The sequence below is a fragment of the Antennarius striatus genome, chromosome 20 (assembly GCF_040054535.1).
Source record: "Antennarius striatus isolate MH-2024 chromosome 20, ASM4005453v1, whole genome shotgun sequence".
NCBI classification, from domain to species: Eukaryota; Metazoa; Chordata; class Actinopteri; order Lophiiformes; family Antennariidae; genus Antennarius; species Antennarius striatus.
In genome coordinates, this window is record NC_090795.1 from 12290837 (window position 1) to 12306291 (window position 15455).

The following is a 15455-nucleotide window of genomic DNA, read 5'->3' on the forward strand; positions in this document are numbered from 1 at the left end:
GTACATTTTAATATATTTGGTTGCTTCTTATTTCTCCCTCTTCTCCAACAGCCCACCAGTATCTCACAAGTGGCGTCCATCCATTTAATTTTCTGCCAAATAAACTCATGTTTACATTCACATAATTACACCCTGCCAGAACTGTTTTTCATCTTCAATGCAACTAAGAAATGTGACATTTAGAATACAAAGGTCTGTACTTTGCCATGCATTCTGCTATAATGAGACACTAATGTGTTGCAGTAAAAATGCAGATGTATTTGTTTTTATTGAAAGCAAGGTTTTTATGCTAAAGCCCCAAACATGTTTTAAAACATGCTGTGTAAAAAGGTCAAAGAATTTGTATTTTATGTTTCAAACATATTCATCCTATAAGACTGAGCCAGTATAAAGTGAAGGTGTGTTAATCTCTTGTTTATGCATCCTCGATTTCTGCTATAAGACTTCTAAGTATAAAATTAATTATTTTAAATTGGAAATGGATATTATATTTCATTATGTGCAATCTGCTTCTTTTTAATTTCTGTGCAATTTCACACCATATTTTGTATACTCTATATCGATATTACTCTAATTTGAGCCCAAACATCCAGATTAAATGAAATAAAATGATGCAACAGCAGACTTTTTCATTAAACAAGGTAGTCTATAAGGGCACTGATCAAGCTGCCAAGTACGAATGGAAGACTGAAATGAATAGCCTCCAGGCATGAATGTCAAGCAAGAGAATACATATGCAGTACAAGTCAAATTGATGCAACTCTTTATTGATCCCTGCTGGGCTATTAGCTTAAAACAAAAAGGAAATTGAAATGAAATTTAATAAACCTCTGAATCAGGATGTACAAAATGTGATGCAAGAATGGGAGAAGCATTACATTACATAGAAATGAGATAAAAGTTAACTGTTCACAGGGTCTAACGTACAGACAGGAAGAGAAGAGGAACTGAATACAGTATGAAAATGACTCCAACTCAATGAAGCAAGGAAACAATGGAAGACAAGAAAAGACCAGAAAAAACACATTAAATACTTGAATATGGAAAGAACCTAAATATGGCTGAACAAATGCTTTCCACTGATAATAAAAGCATTTACATACTATGGCTAAACACACAAAGAATGATGTGGCGACTAGTCTTCTAAATTTGTGAACACTTCTATCATCTAGTTTTCCAAATGCTTTATCTCCACACCTTCTCCTGTTACATGTGCAGATGATTTGGATGGAAGTCAACAGTGTAGAGAAGCCCAGTGCAACTGTTTGGACTCATCACATTACGTTCAAGTCCGCTGGAGAGAGGATGGAGTTTGTGTGGCTTAGCCGTAAGCATCCAGCTTTGTCTTCTACTGGACACATGCACGATGCCATGATTGGCATAGCAGAGATGAAAGGAGAGGTGGCTAAGTCCGGATGCTGGTGTGTCTCTCAACACTCTTCTCTTGTTTCAGCTCCCTCTCCTGCGCTAGAAGGACAGCCATGCAACCAGACAATTATCAGCATTCCTCTGATTAATACTGTACAGCAACTGGGGGGAAAATAAAACCACAAAGTGTAAGATAACATGGTCGTCTCCTGATTACTGCACATATACACATGGGAAACCTTTGCAAAATTGCACTCACATAAAACCTAACAGAGTATGATTAATTGCAGCTCTGATGCTTTTCCATCTGAACATATTATTGACTTTTGTGTTTCCCACACACACACATGCACACACACACACACACACACACACATTAATGATTTGTTTCACCAGGAATATGACCAGAATTAGAAGATAATGACATGAGTTTCCAAGAAGCAATGTGATTAGGTTTGGGTACATATGGCAGATGTGATCCGACTGCCAGGGGTTTGGCCTCACTGCTATCTCACACACAATTATACCAATTCAAGAGTAAAAGAAAAAAAAATTGAAAGTGAAATTAAATAAAGTGTCTGAATATTAAGTACTGTGTATCACAAAAACCTGTATTTCGGAGTTTATGGCTTTGAGCCTTTCCTTGCATATCGAATGTGGAAACATCCAAACTATTACTTGAACCTTTTGTGTTGGAGCTGGATGCAGTGACAGCACACCATCACACACAGTAACCATAAGCAAATAATGAAATAAATATTGTTATCAGCTCCATGGTGGAGGAAATAATTCTTGTGTCTTCAAAAGCGTGGAACTGGTGCAGTGCTAAACAATCAGATGTACAATAAACGGCATATATATGTAAGCAAAAGAACAACTGAAGATCAACTACAACTACTATATATATACTGTATGTATATATGTATGTGTATATATACAGTATATACAGTATATATATACAGTATATATATATATATATATATATATATATATATATATATATATAAAATGTTGTATGTTCTTGAAATTAACAATTCAGTACAATATTTTCCAATAATGTGAGATAATATCAAGAATTTTATTATGTCCCCATTTGACAGGTGTTAAAACTGATGCTAGCTGTCTACTCAGCAGTCGACAGGTTTATCACTATTAGAAGCAATAAAATGGTTGCTATCGTCTGTAACAGGGTTAAAGAAATGATCAATAGCACTCTGGGGCTGCTTATGGTAGAATCTAACCTGTTAGGGAAATAAATTTCCAAATGTTTTGTTATGCTATTGTATTTTTTTTCTCTTTATGCACATGCAGTTTGATTTATCCATTCATTCACCCATTTATTTTCTTGTAGATTAGACAATTGCAATCGTCTCATTTACAGCCACTTATTCACCTTGCAGGTCACGGATCAATTTGTTTTAGTGGTTACATATTTCTTTCATTGTTGGCTCTTTGTCTAATTTTAAGTGGTATAACAGCATCAAAGTCTGGAGCAAAGTTACTGTTAAATGCATTAAGCAGCAGATGTCTTTGTTTCTTATTCTCAGAAGAATTATAAGTCACGGACACTGTGTGATCAGTCATATCTCTTTAATACATACCAGTATGGGGAGCAGAGTATTGAGAGTGATGCTCACACAGTTGTTACAGCAAATTTCTTTGATACCTTTTTTAAAGTCCATCCCAATGACAGATTTATATTTTACTGCACACAAGTGCTCACCTTCTAGTTTCCCATACTTCCTTGCTTCTTGGCCCCCCTGCAATCCAGGACATGCCCCTTCCTGTATTTACTCAGGCCATTGTAAAATCATGTCAAACCCCAAATGGCACAATAACTCTGAGTATATTAATGCAAACATATCTCACAATCCCAAATGAAGAAATACTTGATGTGAATAATTCAGTATGTAGAACTGATGACATATAAGGCTTCACATAAACCACCTCATTACAGATCCACAGTGAAACTAACCTGCAATCTGACAATTTTAGCACAACTGACAGGAAATATTGATTAATAGCCACATCAACACCCGCAATTCATGTATCATCAACATAAACGTAATGGTTGCACCAATAACTGTCTGCTCACTTTACTCTTGTTTCACAGACTTTATTGGCCATGGGTTAGAGTACATACAAATGCACTACTACTACCCAGTAGAGAAACTCATTTGCCACCAAATCATGACAAACAATATGGACAATACAAACACATTTCCTGAATAGCATTATGAAAATGGTCAAAAGTCAGCGCCTAGAGTTAAAGTACTAGTCAGTCTTTGAGAACTTTATGTTAACGGTTTCCAGTAGCTGGAGGCTGCTAATTGGGTGATTTCACCTGCACAACCTGTGACATTCCATCGGCTGTAGTTGTACCCTGATCTTGGTGCTAATAAGCAATTGTTAATTAGCATGCTAAATCTTGATCAGGGTAAATAGAAATCCTGCTAAGCGTAATCATGCAGGTCTTTCACTGTATGTTAGATTGAAGCTACACTTTTCTAGAGCATGCATGTCATTCATGTTGCAGGATGGTATTTGATTTCAAAGCTTGTAGAATAAAAGGAACCAGGCGAGAGAGTCAACGTGTCACAAAGTCAAAACCCTTTAAAGGTATAAGAAACTCACTGAAAAGTAGTATATATTTTGTGTATCATTATGAAAAATAAAAGTAAAAAAATTCTTGATGTCTGGCATCATCCCTGGTGTCAGGACACCTTAAAATCTGTGCTGCAGCAGCTCCTCTATCGAGCTCTTAGGGGTCACTTGGGTTATGCTTCAGCAGTCAGGGCGGACATTATAGCACAATACAATCAATGAAGCAATACATCTGCTAAAATCATGGTGACCTGTGAGGTGAATGGATGTTCCAACACCACAGGAGTTAGACACAAAGAAAGGAACCTATCTTTATTCAAAATACCTTCCTGAAAGATTGGATAGCAATGGAAAGCAAGGATAAACAGGGACAAAATGACCAAAGATCCAAGAATCTGCCATGAGCTCTTCAGCCCGGATGACTTTGAAAGAGAAGGCAAGGTCATTTCGGACAACCCATACCATTTATTCTGAATTCCCAAGGTTTAGTGGATAATTCATGTCTGGAGCTACTGCAGGTATTGCATAAATGTTTTTATGACCAGATTATCATGCAATTATAGCACCCGCGAAAAGTAAACAATTGCAAAAGTGATAGACAGGCCAATTGATTGGGTTTGTATCCCTCGGGGCTTGTTACTAATCTACACCAATTACCTCAGATTTTGGGTGGTTATCTACTTGATTGGTATAATATAGGAGCTTGTATAGTTATGATATAGTTATAACATCGGGTGGTAATTATAGGGGATAATTACACCCCCAGTTGGGTTCACAGGGAACTCTTCTTCTGAATCTGATGACACGATTTCTTGATAAATAATGTTGACTTATGTTGTCGCTTGAGGTATATTTATATAATGGCGCTGATATGGATTCACCCTGATGTCTATGATTCACTTCCACTGTGAGGGAGCGCATCGTAACTTATGATACACAGTGCACCCTAGTTACTCACAGGGTTTTTTTTTAATTGATTTATTTTTTATTTTAATGGACTTTGTATAATTCTGTATGGTGTCCTTGAGCGTCAAGAAAGGCACCTTTAAATAAAACATTAATGCATTCGAGGAACCACATATGATTAACACATTCCGCAACATATCAACAAACTATTTATCTTTTTAGAGTAATTTAAATGTCTATGAACCCTCCCCATACTGATATTAAAACACCTTCTGTTTGTATTACCTTTTCCCCACACTCTTATTTGTTTAAAGCATTTTTGTGTCTCACAGAAGTCTGAGAATCATGGAACTTATCGCACTTTCGGATGCTGTCAGACAATAAAATGTGCATACAGTATCACAGGACTATATAAAGAAGGCATGCAAAACCGTAATCCAGCAGACAGGCAAAAGGTGATACACAGGACATCGAAGACAAAAATTGTGGTCAAAAATGCAAGGGTCAAAATCCCAAACAAGAACAGACTAGGCAAGGCAAACTCATGGTAGTACAAAAGTGATCAAGGAGTAAAAATAACGATTGTCATACATGGCTCTCTGCTCAAACGAATACTGAATTACACTGCGAGGGCCGGACTGAAAAGGCAGACCAGGGTGCTAAATTGGGTTCAGGTGAAAGTAATTGACAACACATTGCTTGGGAGTGAAAACTGGGAAATACTAAACAAAGATTGGCTGATCACTAAGCGAGGCAATAAGAGAAAACAAGACCAGGTGCAACAAATCCAGAAGACGACAGTAAGGAAACCAGAAATATACATAAAATGAACACCAATAAATAAAAGACAAACACATCACACATCCCCCCACCACTCATAGTGTTCTGTCAAGACCAAAGCCCCCGAAGCTAAGCATCCACCATTGCGTGAAAGATCAGTCACCTTGTCTGCACACCATCGATATCATCTTGCAGTTTATCCAGGTTGTGGCTGCTCATTGTGTCACTTGATCTGAAACTATTTGTGCAGCTCTCTTATCCGCTGTTTTCTTCTTCTGACTGAAAACAAATGCTCTCCTTTTCATATAGATTGTTTATGTATTTTTATATGTATTTTAAATGCAATATTTAAAATGATCTTCAGATCTTTTACTTTCCACTTTCTTTTCTTTTATTGGTGGAACCGTTGAGTACACATGTCTTGAGAAGGATTTGTGAAACATGACAGTCTTCAGTTTTCTTCATGAATGACAACTATCAATCATCAACCACCAGCAGAGGCAGCAGTGAAGGTGGACGGGGCAGCTCTTTGTCGTTCTTATCTAACTGCTATTGATTGCTTGACCTTTTGTACTCTTATGTTGCTGGTTCAGAGGGCCTGAGGTAAAATCAATAACCTGGGATACCCATGATACCACAGATAAGTGGAGCTTGGCTGGACCTTGGGGCTTCATCACAGTTGGAACAAAAGAGGGGATCAGCTGGAGAAGAGTGACAATGAAGGCAATGGAGTGGAAGATAGCAAATGGTAAATTCTATTTCAAGTTGCAAAGTACAAATTAACTAAGCTTAACCTTAGAAGAACTAAAATAATTTAAACAAAAATATGCTAAACTGCTATAAATACAAAAAACAAAAACAAGAACCAAGGTAGTCAGAGACCGCAACATCCTATGAAGGGTAAGTCAGGGTACCCTGAAAGTAGTACCTGACGAGTACATAGCTTTGACCTTTCAGAAGGTCTGTGTGTACAAAAGTTGAAATTTGTCCTTGACCAAGTTTTCTCAAGGTCAAGATCATCATTTCATTTTTATCCTCTTTTCCGCCCGAGTAATCTTTTTGTTTCCTCTTTCTATCTGCAACGGTTGCGAAGATAATTGGTGGACAAACGAACCGTCAAACGAACGATCAAACGGACGAACAGCCGAAGATCACTGCTTTGAAGTGGGATGTAACAAATCAGTGATGTGAGTTTCTACAATATATTTGTAAACTAAAGCTGCCCTCTTATTCTCATAATGTAATTTCTCTTAACTAACTTTTACTTTTTATTTTCTAATAATAAGCAATTTATTAATTTTGTTGTGGAAAAATATCCTCACTGCTACTGAATGGATTTCCATGACATTTTTTTAGGCATTTAGGTTATCCAGATGACAAATCCTAATCGTGATGCCAGCTCTTGTTTAAATTTGATAAGAGCTCAATGATGTCAGCAGTAATTATTATATGTTAGCTTGCTAACATGAAAAAAATAAAACATGAACAAAATATTATCACTGAACTTCAACATGTTAATATATCTGTATTTTAGCAAAGTAGACCAGAAATTGGCTACAGACTCACGGTGCTAATCGTATTGCTGCAGATGTCAGAGTTGCATTGCTCCTAAAATTGATAATAAAATAGAAATATATTGTATTAAAAATACCGACTTGAACTTGGCTACATGTATATTGCATAATGATTATATTGTTTTATTGGACTAAACCTATTTACCTCCCCTTGCTTCTCATTGGTGTATGCTTATCACTGGATTGATGTCACCACCCTGCCCTTGTCAGAAAACTGACACTGAAACATTTTACATAACTCTATGTGAGGTCGGGAGTCTAAGGTAATGATAAAGAAGTCTGTTTTTGTTTGTGACATGGAATATGATTTAGCTCTTAAGGGTGACATTGTCTGAAAGTCTTCTGTTATGTTAAGAATTTTACAAAACCGCAATGTGTTCTCTGAAAAATGATGAAGTTCTGGATGCATAAAATAATTCTGTAGTTTTTATAACATTTTTTGACATATGCATGATACAATATAGTGGATAATTTGATACTGTAACTTCTTATTGCTTACGTTAACGCTGAAAAAGAACAGGAGGACAAAATTGTCACCTTAAAAAAAACTCTGACTTGTGTCTATATTGATTTCCAGAACTAAACATTCATCTGTCGAAAATAAAATTCTGATTCATTATGTATTTCAGTTGCTTTAACTCAAACCACAGCCATTGCTTTCAGGCTTTCTAGGTGTATTAAAGAGAGGCTCCTGGTCTTTCTTAGGCTCCTGTTGTCTGAGGTGAGAGCAGATGGCGTTGACTGTGGCAGACCGAGCCATTGGGGCCATAATTGGGGCAGCAGTGGCAGATGCAGCTGGTAAGATAAAATGTGTCATTTATTTTTTCATAATCATTTATGATTATATGTTTCAAGAAGATTTATTGGTGATTTTTTTTGTGTTTCACCACATGATAGCAATTGTCTCACTGTTGTAAGTGTTACAGAAACATTTAAGAAGCATTATCCGCTACATCTGGACAGGCTGATAAACACGGGGGTGGTAACTTAACTCCTGTAAGCTATGCTGTGTTCACACATAACGTTATCAAAGTTTTAACAGTAGCTCCACCAAATATGTACAATTCCTGTTTTACTAACACATGTCATTTATGAGACACTTCATCCTAACGAATTGTTAGCCACTGTTTGTTTATCGGTTACCACGCACAGTCAGCAAACATCTACTTTCCTTTTCATGCTATCTACTATCGACAGGCTGGATGTAGAGTAGGCCATATCACAAACTAAAACAAAACTTCTGAATGTGTGTGTTCCCCACCCATACAGCCCAGCCCATGCACTGGATCTACAATCCAGACAGGCTGAAGGAAACACTGTCTGATCTGGAGCCCTGTCCTGAGTTTCGACCTCAGTCAGCGAATCCATTTTACCGCAGAGTGACGGGCGAACAGACCTGTTATGGAGATCAGGCCTATGTCATACTGGAGTCACTAAACCGGTGTGGAGGTATTAAATATTGTCAGCAACTGGGTGTTACATGTTAACATGTAGCATGCATTGTAGCAGTTTAGTTTGATTACAGCTACCTCGCACAACATTGTTAAATGGCTCCAGGAGAGGCGACGTAAGCTGAAAAATGTAGGATGTTGAATTAACTTGTCTCCAAGTTAAAATAACCATTCCAGTTCTGTACTATACTTTATTCATTTTTAGTAATACATGGTTAATAAAAATCTATTTTAAGCAAATTTAAAAAAAAAAAGTTTTAATAGTATAGTTCAGAATTTTTAAAAAAAAATTTTGAATACAATTTGCCGATGCTTACCAGGCATCACAGATACTTTATTTTAAGGTAACACAACAAATACATTATTTATATTATTATTTCTTAGTCGAGCAAAATGACATTTATCTTGATTTTTATTTTTTGGGTATTTTTTGAAAACCAGCTGTTGTGTCCTGTTACATGAGGTGAAGTCGCAAGCGTTGATGCGCAAATGTGCGAGGGCGCACTGTATGTAACTTCATATGGTATTTAACAAACACTGATATGTCTTCTGAAGTTACTGTTGTTAAAAGTCAACTTGATCATGAGTGTAGTTCACAAATCACCAATAACAGAACAGTTGCTTTTTTCTAAATTTTTCTGTATTAGATGTATTTTCTCATGTTCCTTACTTGGGTTCGGTAAACAGATCATTTATTGTTCTGGAAATCTTTAATATTAACATAAAGAACACATGATTGTTTTCTAAAGATACAATGTGTCATTTATTGTCAGATGTTAATGTGGAAGATTTGACGAAGTGCATCTACAAGTTCTTTGGCCCAGGAACAGCATACGACCTACCGCTGAATGATCCGTACAGGAAGACAGGAGGTAATCTACTGATTTTAAAACACTATAATATTTTGATCAATCAGCAGCTTAACAGGCTCAAAAGGAAACAGAAGTTTCTGTTAATGTCTGATAACACTCTACAACACATTTTCCTCCCTTCTGAGGGGGAATTCCCTCTCCATGAAAATATTCCATACAGACTTCCTTGTTTTTGGTTGATGTTAGATATCTGCACTGCTGTTACTGTCAGGAATGGATGTTCAGTGCTGCTGTTACTCACCGAAGTATTGGAACTCACTCTTGTGTACAGCAATCTAGACTAATATGAATCATTATCATGGACAGTCATAGTCATTATAACAAACAAAGGAAATAGCTCCACCTACAGAGGCATAAACTGCAACCACAGAAACTCCAAGAAAATGTTTTTCACTCCTCTCTACCTCTCTGTGCTACTCATGAAAACATCTGGATTTGTGAAACATTTTGTATTAATTTTTCCTATTTTAAATACATTTTTGTTTCAATGGACCAGGTCCTAAGGCCATTCTCCCTATTGATGGTCCGTGGAGACACGCGAGCCTGAAAGCTTTCATTAGAAATGTGGACGCCGGCAAAGAAGACACTGGTAAAGGTCACAAATTATAGGCCTTTTTGGGTTATTGTACTCTTCTAAGTGTGTGTTTGTGTGTGTGGTGTGTGTGTGTGCGTGTGTGTGTGTCTTTGAGGCTGTGATGTGGACTGTCAGATTGATGGTGTCACCAAACTGGCCTCAGTGGTGGCCATGTTTGCTGGCCAGCCTGAGATGCTGGACAAAGTGGAGAAAGTGACCCGGGTGACTCAGAACAATGATCTGTGTGTGGCTGTGACGCTGGCTGCAGCAAGGTGAGAGACATGTATAAGGAGGATAATGATCACCCTCTTACACTAATACTTTTATTTCCTATTGTTTCTCTGAACTCAATGCAAATTAGATTTTTTCTTTAGAAAGGAAAATGCAAATAAGAAAATAGTTATTAGTTGAAGTAGTGTTTTTAGTGGTTTAGAGTTCGGAGGGTCATCAACATAAAGGTAAGTGATTTATATTTGCTTTAATTCCATCCATAACTTTTCATTTATTGTAGATTTTTCTAAATGACAAAACATGTTAAAAGCAAGTTATCAAATTTGTTATCCTGATGCAAACTATTATGAAATCACCATCCGTGGTCTAATTTGGTCCTTCTACACATTCCTAATGTGAGACACTTCCAGAACTTCATTAATATGTATCTTAAAACACATCTAGGGGACATCATTAACCTTAACGTGTCCAACTTTGTCAGGTTTCTGGAGCATTTCATTCTAAATGGTCCCGACCCCAATGCTCTGGAGGCTGTTCTGGCTCAAATGACTGACCTGAACAGACAGAGCCCACAAGAACTGGATCAGGCCGTCATCGGTAAGGCTGCACGTAGATTTGAATCTTCTTCGTTCTGGGATTAAAAGGAATAATTTAGCATTTTGCTATACCCAGCTAACATAATAAGATCATGAAAGGAGAGATATTGGTGTCATATGAACCGTCTCATCTCACTCTGTCAGCGGATGAAGCTTATTGCTCAAATAACCTGCTAAAATTTGTGTTTTTTCTGTGAAATTAATTGAAAACCACCTGCTAATCTTGTAAAAAAAAAACTTTTTTTCTGTCTTCCTGTGTTTTTGCTGAAGCGCATATCCACCAGGTGAAGGATAACCTAGGCAAGACGTCCCAACAGCTCATACCTGCTGTGTTCACAAACACATGAGGTAAGCTAATCTGCGCAGAAGGCTCCAGGTCTGTTGACTTGGCATGGCTTGTGTGCCCTCCCTGTCAGTGGATCCGTTAGTAGTCCCTCCAGCCTTTTGATCTCCTGACTCAATCTCCTCCACCTCCTTATTTTCCCCCTTCCCACTGAGCTGAGCATCTCATGTTTTACTAGGCTAAAAGGTTGACGTGCTTAATGTACATGTGAGAAGATCTGCTTGTCAAATCTGTTAATGTGTCTTTAGTATTGTTCCTGTAAAGCAAAACAAATGAATAATGTGTTATTAACATAAGAACCCTAGAACTTCTATGCTGATTGCTGTTCAGTTCTGTATCATATACCAATATAAGCTGCTAATACATCTGGGCTTGTGTTAAGCTTTGCCAGGTGCATTCCAGGGAGCGCTACATGGAGTCCTGAAGCTGAACCAGCTGGATGAAGCAGTCCGGGACACCATGCGCTGTGGTGGATGCACCTCCAGTCGGGCCTCTTTCATTGGAGCCTGTTTTGGGGCACAGGTACTATATATTGTATCTCACTTGAACTGACACCTTATAGTGGTGGGGAAGTTTGAGTTTGATCCTACGAGCTACGTATGTTGTTGGGGGCTTTATGGGGGTCTTCCATGGCAAACAGGTCCTGAGGGAAGGGCCAGACTAAGAGCAGTTCAAAAACCTATGGGGAAGTCAATCATGAATGCTACAAATACAGAAGAACAGCAACAGCGTAAACGTGACCCATCGCCCTTTGTGCAGTGGTCCCTCGCCTGGTAACAATGCCTCGATGGTACAACAGGACTGCCAGGACCGTCATTCCAATACTGCCACACCAATTTGTCCTGGGGACAGAGCTCAAAACCAAATTGATGTGATTCTGATCAATTCTCTATGTAGGAATGCAGTTAAGAACTTGCGCTCCAACCCTGGTACCGATAGCGATTCAGAACACAATCCGGTGATCTCGAAATTCAAGCTCACTGAAACAAATCGAAAAACCCAAGCCTAGCCCCCAGTATGATTTCTCTGCACCGCAAAAGCTCGAGGTACATGACAAGTTCAAAGCAGAGATATTCAAGATGCTACAAGCAATGCCTACAAGAGTAGATGAGCGATGGAAAGCAGTAGCATCATCGATCCAACGGGCGACCACTAATAACATTCCAATGACAAAAATTACTAAGTAAAAAAACTAACAAACCTTAATCAAACTAAGCCTAATAAACCTAAACTGATTAGGTTTATGGGAATGCAGAATAATGGTCCATGGATTATTACTGTTGGGAAACTGAAGAAATACTTTATACGACAATGATAACCGTAATGATGGATGCATCTGGCTCTTCAGTTTGTCTTAACTTTTAACACTTTATGGTGTCTTTTCGCAAATGCATTTGTGTTTATCCCTCATGGTTTTACTCTTTTCCTCATTTCAGTCACAACAGCTGTTTTCAAAGAAAATGATAAAGATCCAAAGCAACAAACACACAACCACAAAAAGATTAAATAGTGAAGAATTTATCCGCTGAAAAACTTGAGTAAATCAATTGAGAGCAAACGAGGGCCTACAAGTTGTGACTATGAGATCAGGTCAACAGACGCATAACACTAACTACCATATTGTCCAGCTTGTTGACCCTCAATTCAATTCATTCAAATGTAGCTTGTCACTGAGCACAATGCTCAGGTTTATCACTGCAAAACTGAAGGCAAAGTGTCGAGTGATGTTGTGCAACTGGGGTTAAGCTCTGGATTATTGATTGTGTCAGTCAGACAGCACCACATGAAAATATAATTTTGTATGTAATTGTCTGTAAATATCTTTGACTTTTCTGATGAGTTTGACATTGTGTCCATTCTGAAATCTTTGAGCTGCATACAATGCTCTCATCTGTTGTGTTGATGCATTTTCAGAACGGACTCCAAGGAATCCCAGAATCATGGAAGAAGAGGACACTCAGATATCCTCTGCTTTTGGAGCTGACTGAAAACATGATCCACAAACGTCAACAATTATAAGCCTTGAACTTTGATTTTGCCAAAATTACCATTGTTATGGGGCATTTCAAAGATATTTTACAATTCTCTCAAGTTGCAGATGTGCTTTGATGGGACAGTCTATGACAGTCACATTCAAAAGTCTTGTACTGAATGAGACTTGAATTTCATTTGCTCTGTCAAAGCTACATTGTACAAGAAAGTCAAAATCTGGGCATTCGTATTAATATTGGTTTAATGATATTAAAATGATTCATCCATAGCAGCTACACTCTAAGCAACAGTCTGTAATAAAGAACTTTAATGTTACCAGCACATCTGTATTATTTCACATTTTTTTTATTTCTTTGCCAAAATTGCTCACCGTTTGGAATATCTATTCTCATGAAATATGCTTTGCCTTGATGAGAAAATGTCTTTGCAGAAGATTCTCTTACTCTTGAGTGCTTTCTTTTATTGTTGAGAGAAAGAGCAGATAGACACAGATTTACTGCTGAAATAGCCCGAGACTGCAAGCCATTCCTCCCATCCCTCTGAGGAATTGTTCTGCCTTCCTAAAAGTGCTGACTTTCATATTAACATGTTTCAGGCACCCGCCCCAACAAGTTATCCAAGCATAACGTGGAGCCAAAGCCTTAATATCTTTGACATAGTGTGGTTATAAAAAATGCAGTGCACAAGCTACAGTTCCAGTCTATTATCTGTTTTACAGCTTATACTTACTGAAAATGATAAATAGTTTGAGCTTCAGTGAATGAAGAAACTTTTGGGCCATTGCTTGAGTAAAAAGGTTAAAGCTGACAGTGCGTTGCCTATAGAGGGGAAGCCATTTGAGTTGTCTCTACGGCAGACTTCCTCCCACACAGCAGGTAGCAGGCTCCTTGTGGTATAATTACATCCAGACATGAAGACTGTTTTTGTTGTTCCAAAGCCTGACAAAGAGCACTTCGTTAAGACATTTTCTAAAATGAGATGGCTGTGGAAGATATATGCTATAGAAATGCTTTCCTTGTTGTGTTAGTAATGCAAGAATTCACAGCCCACACAAAATTCTGTACTTTTGGTAAACTTTATTCATTGTGTTTATCTGAGGATGGTATGCAGTTACTGTATAAGGAAAAAGATAGAAGGTTGTACTGGTTTGGGTATAAAAAAAAGCTCCAAAACTCACTACATTTTAACTGTAAGATCAAATCAATTCCCCCTGTCTCCACCGCAACAAAATTGCATTTTAAATACATTTATGATTTATTGGACAACATGAAGCTTGTCAGCAGAGTTCAAAACTAAACCAAGACAACTCTGTTTCCCTGACTCTATTTCAACCCCCCTGTGGTACACTTTCCTTTTCTTAATAATTTGTAATGGAGCTCACCTCCACAACAGTCTGCTGCCCCCTGCTGGTAGACGACCTGCAGGTGCAATGCTTCAATTATCTATCCCTATCAGAAAATATCTAAGGAATCTGTTGGACAGTCATCCTAACAGAAATCATGTCATCCTTTTGAAGAGGTGATTAATTAGCTCATGAACCTTTTTCCTTGAGAAGAGGCTATTCTTTCACTGTTTACATGAGACAAAAGCAATAATCAGGCTGCTAAAAGGATAGTGCTAACAAGTACATAGCTTAACCTTTTCTTCTTCATATTCCTTTATCAAATTTGTAAATCTGAATACAGACAGACTTAATAACCAGCCGTGTTCTTCACAGTTGGAAAGAATGAGTTTGTTATTGTTTTATTAACATGTCAAATGTCTACTACATAAAATTATGAGGAAAATAATGTCCAAGGGGAAAAAGAATGCAAGAGATTATACTATTTATGTATTTTTGTATTTATTTCTATGTTATGTATGTATGCATGTATGTATGTATTAATGACATTTTTACCGAGGGTAAAAATTATTCAAGCCCCTGCCATCTATAATTTAGATTACAGATTAGCAAATCAGTTAACACTGTGCCAAGCTCCACAGACGTACATTAGCTCTGGGATCCCAAAACTTATTTTTTATTAAAGATTTCATTAAAATATCATTCTCATTTCATCATGCGTTTGAATGTTTTAATTTAAAAAAAAAAAGCATAACCCTTGCATCCACTTCTCATTCCCTGTAATTTACTTGTTCCGAAAAACGCAAAGCCGCATCTAACATG

The 15455-nt window shown here is 37.6% G+C and overlaps 1 pseudogene; it reads left to right on the forward strand.

Annotated features, from left to right (window-relative positions):
• The first annotated feature begins 7427 nt into the window (after window positions 1–7427).
• Window positions 7428–13606, forward strand: LOC137587722 (crystallin J1A-like; annotated as a pseudogene).
• The last annotated feature ends 1849 nt before the right edge of the window (window positions 13607–15455 follow it).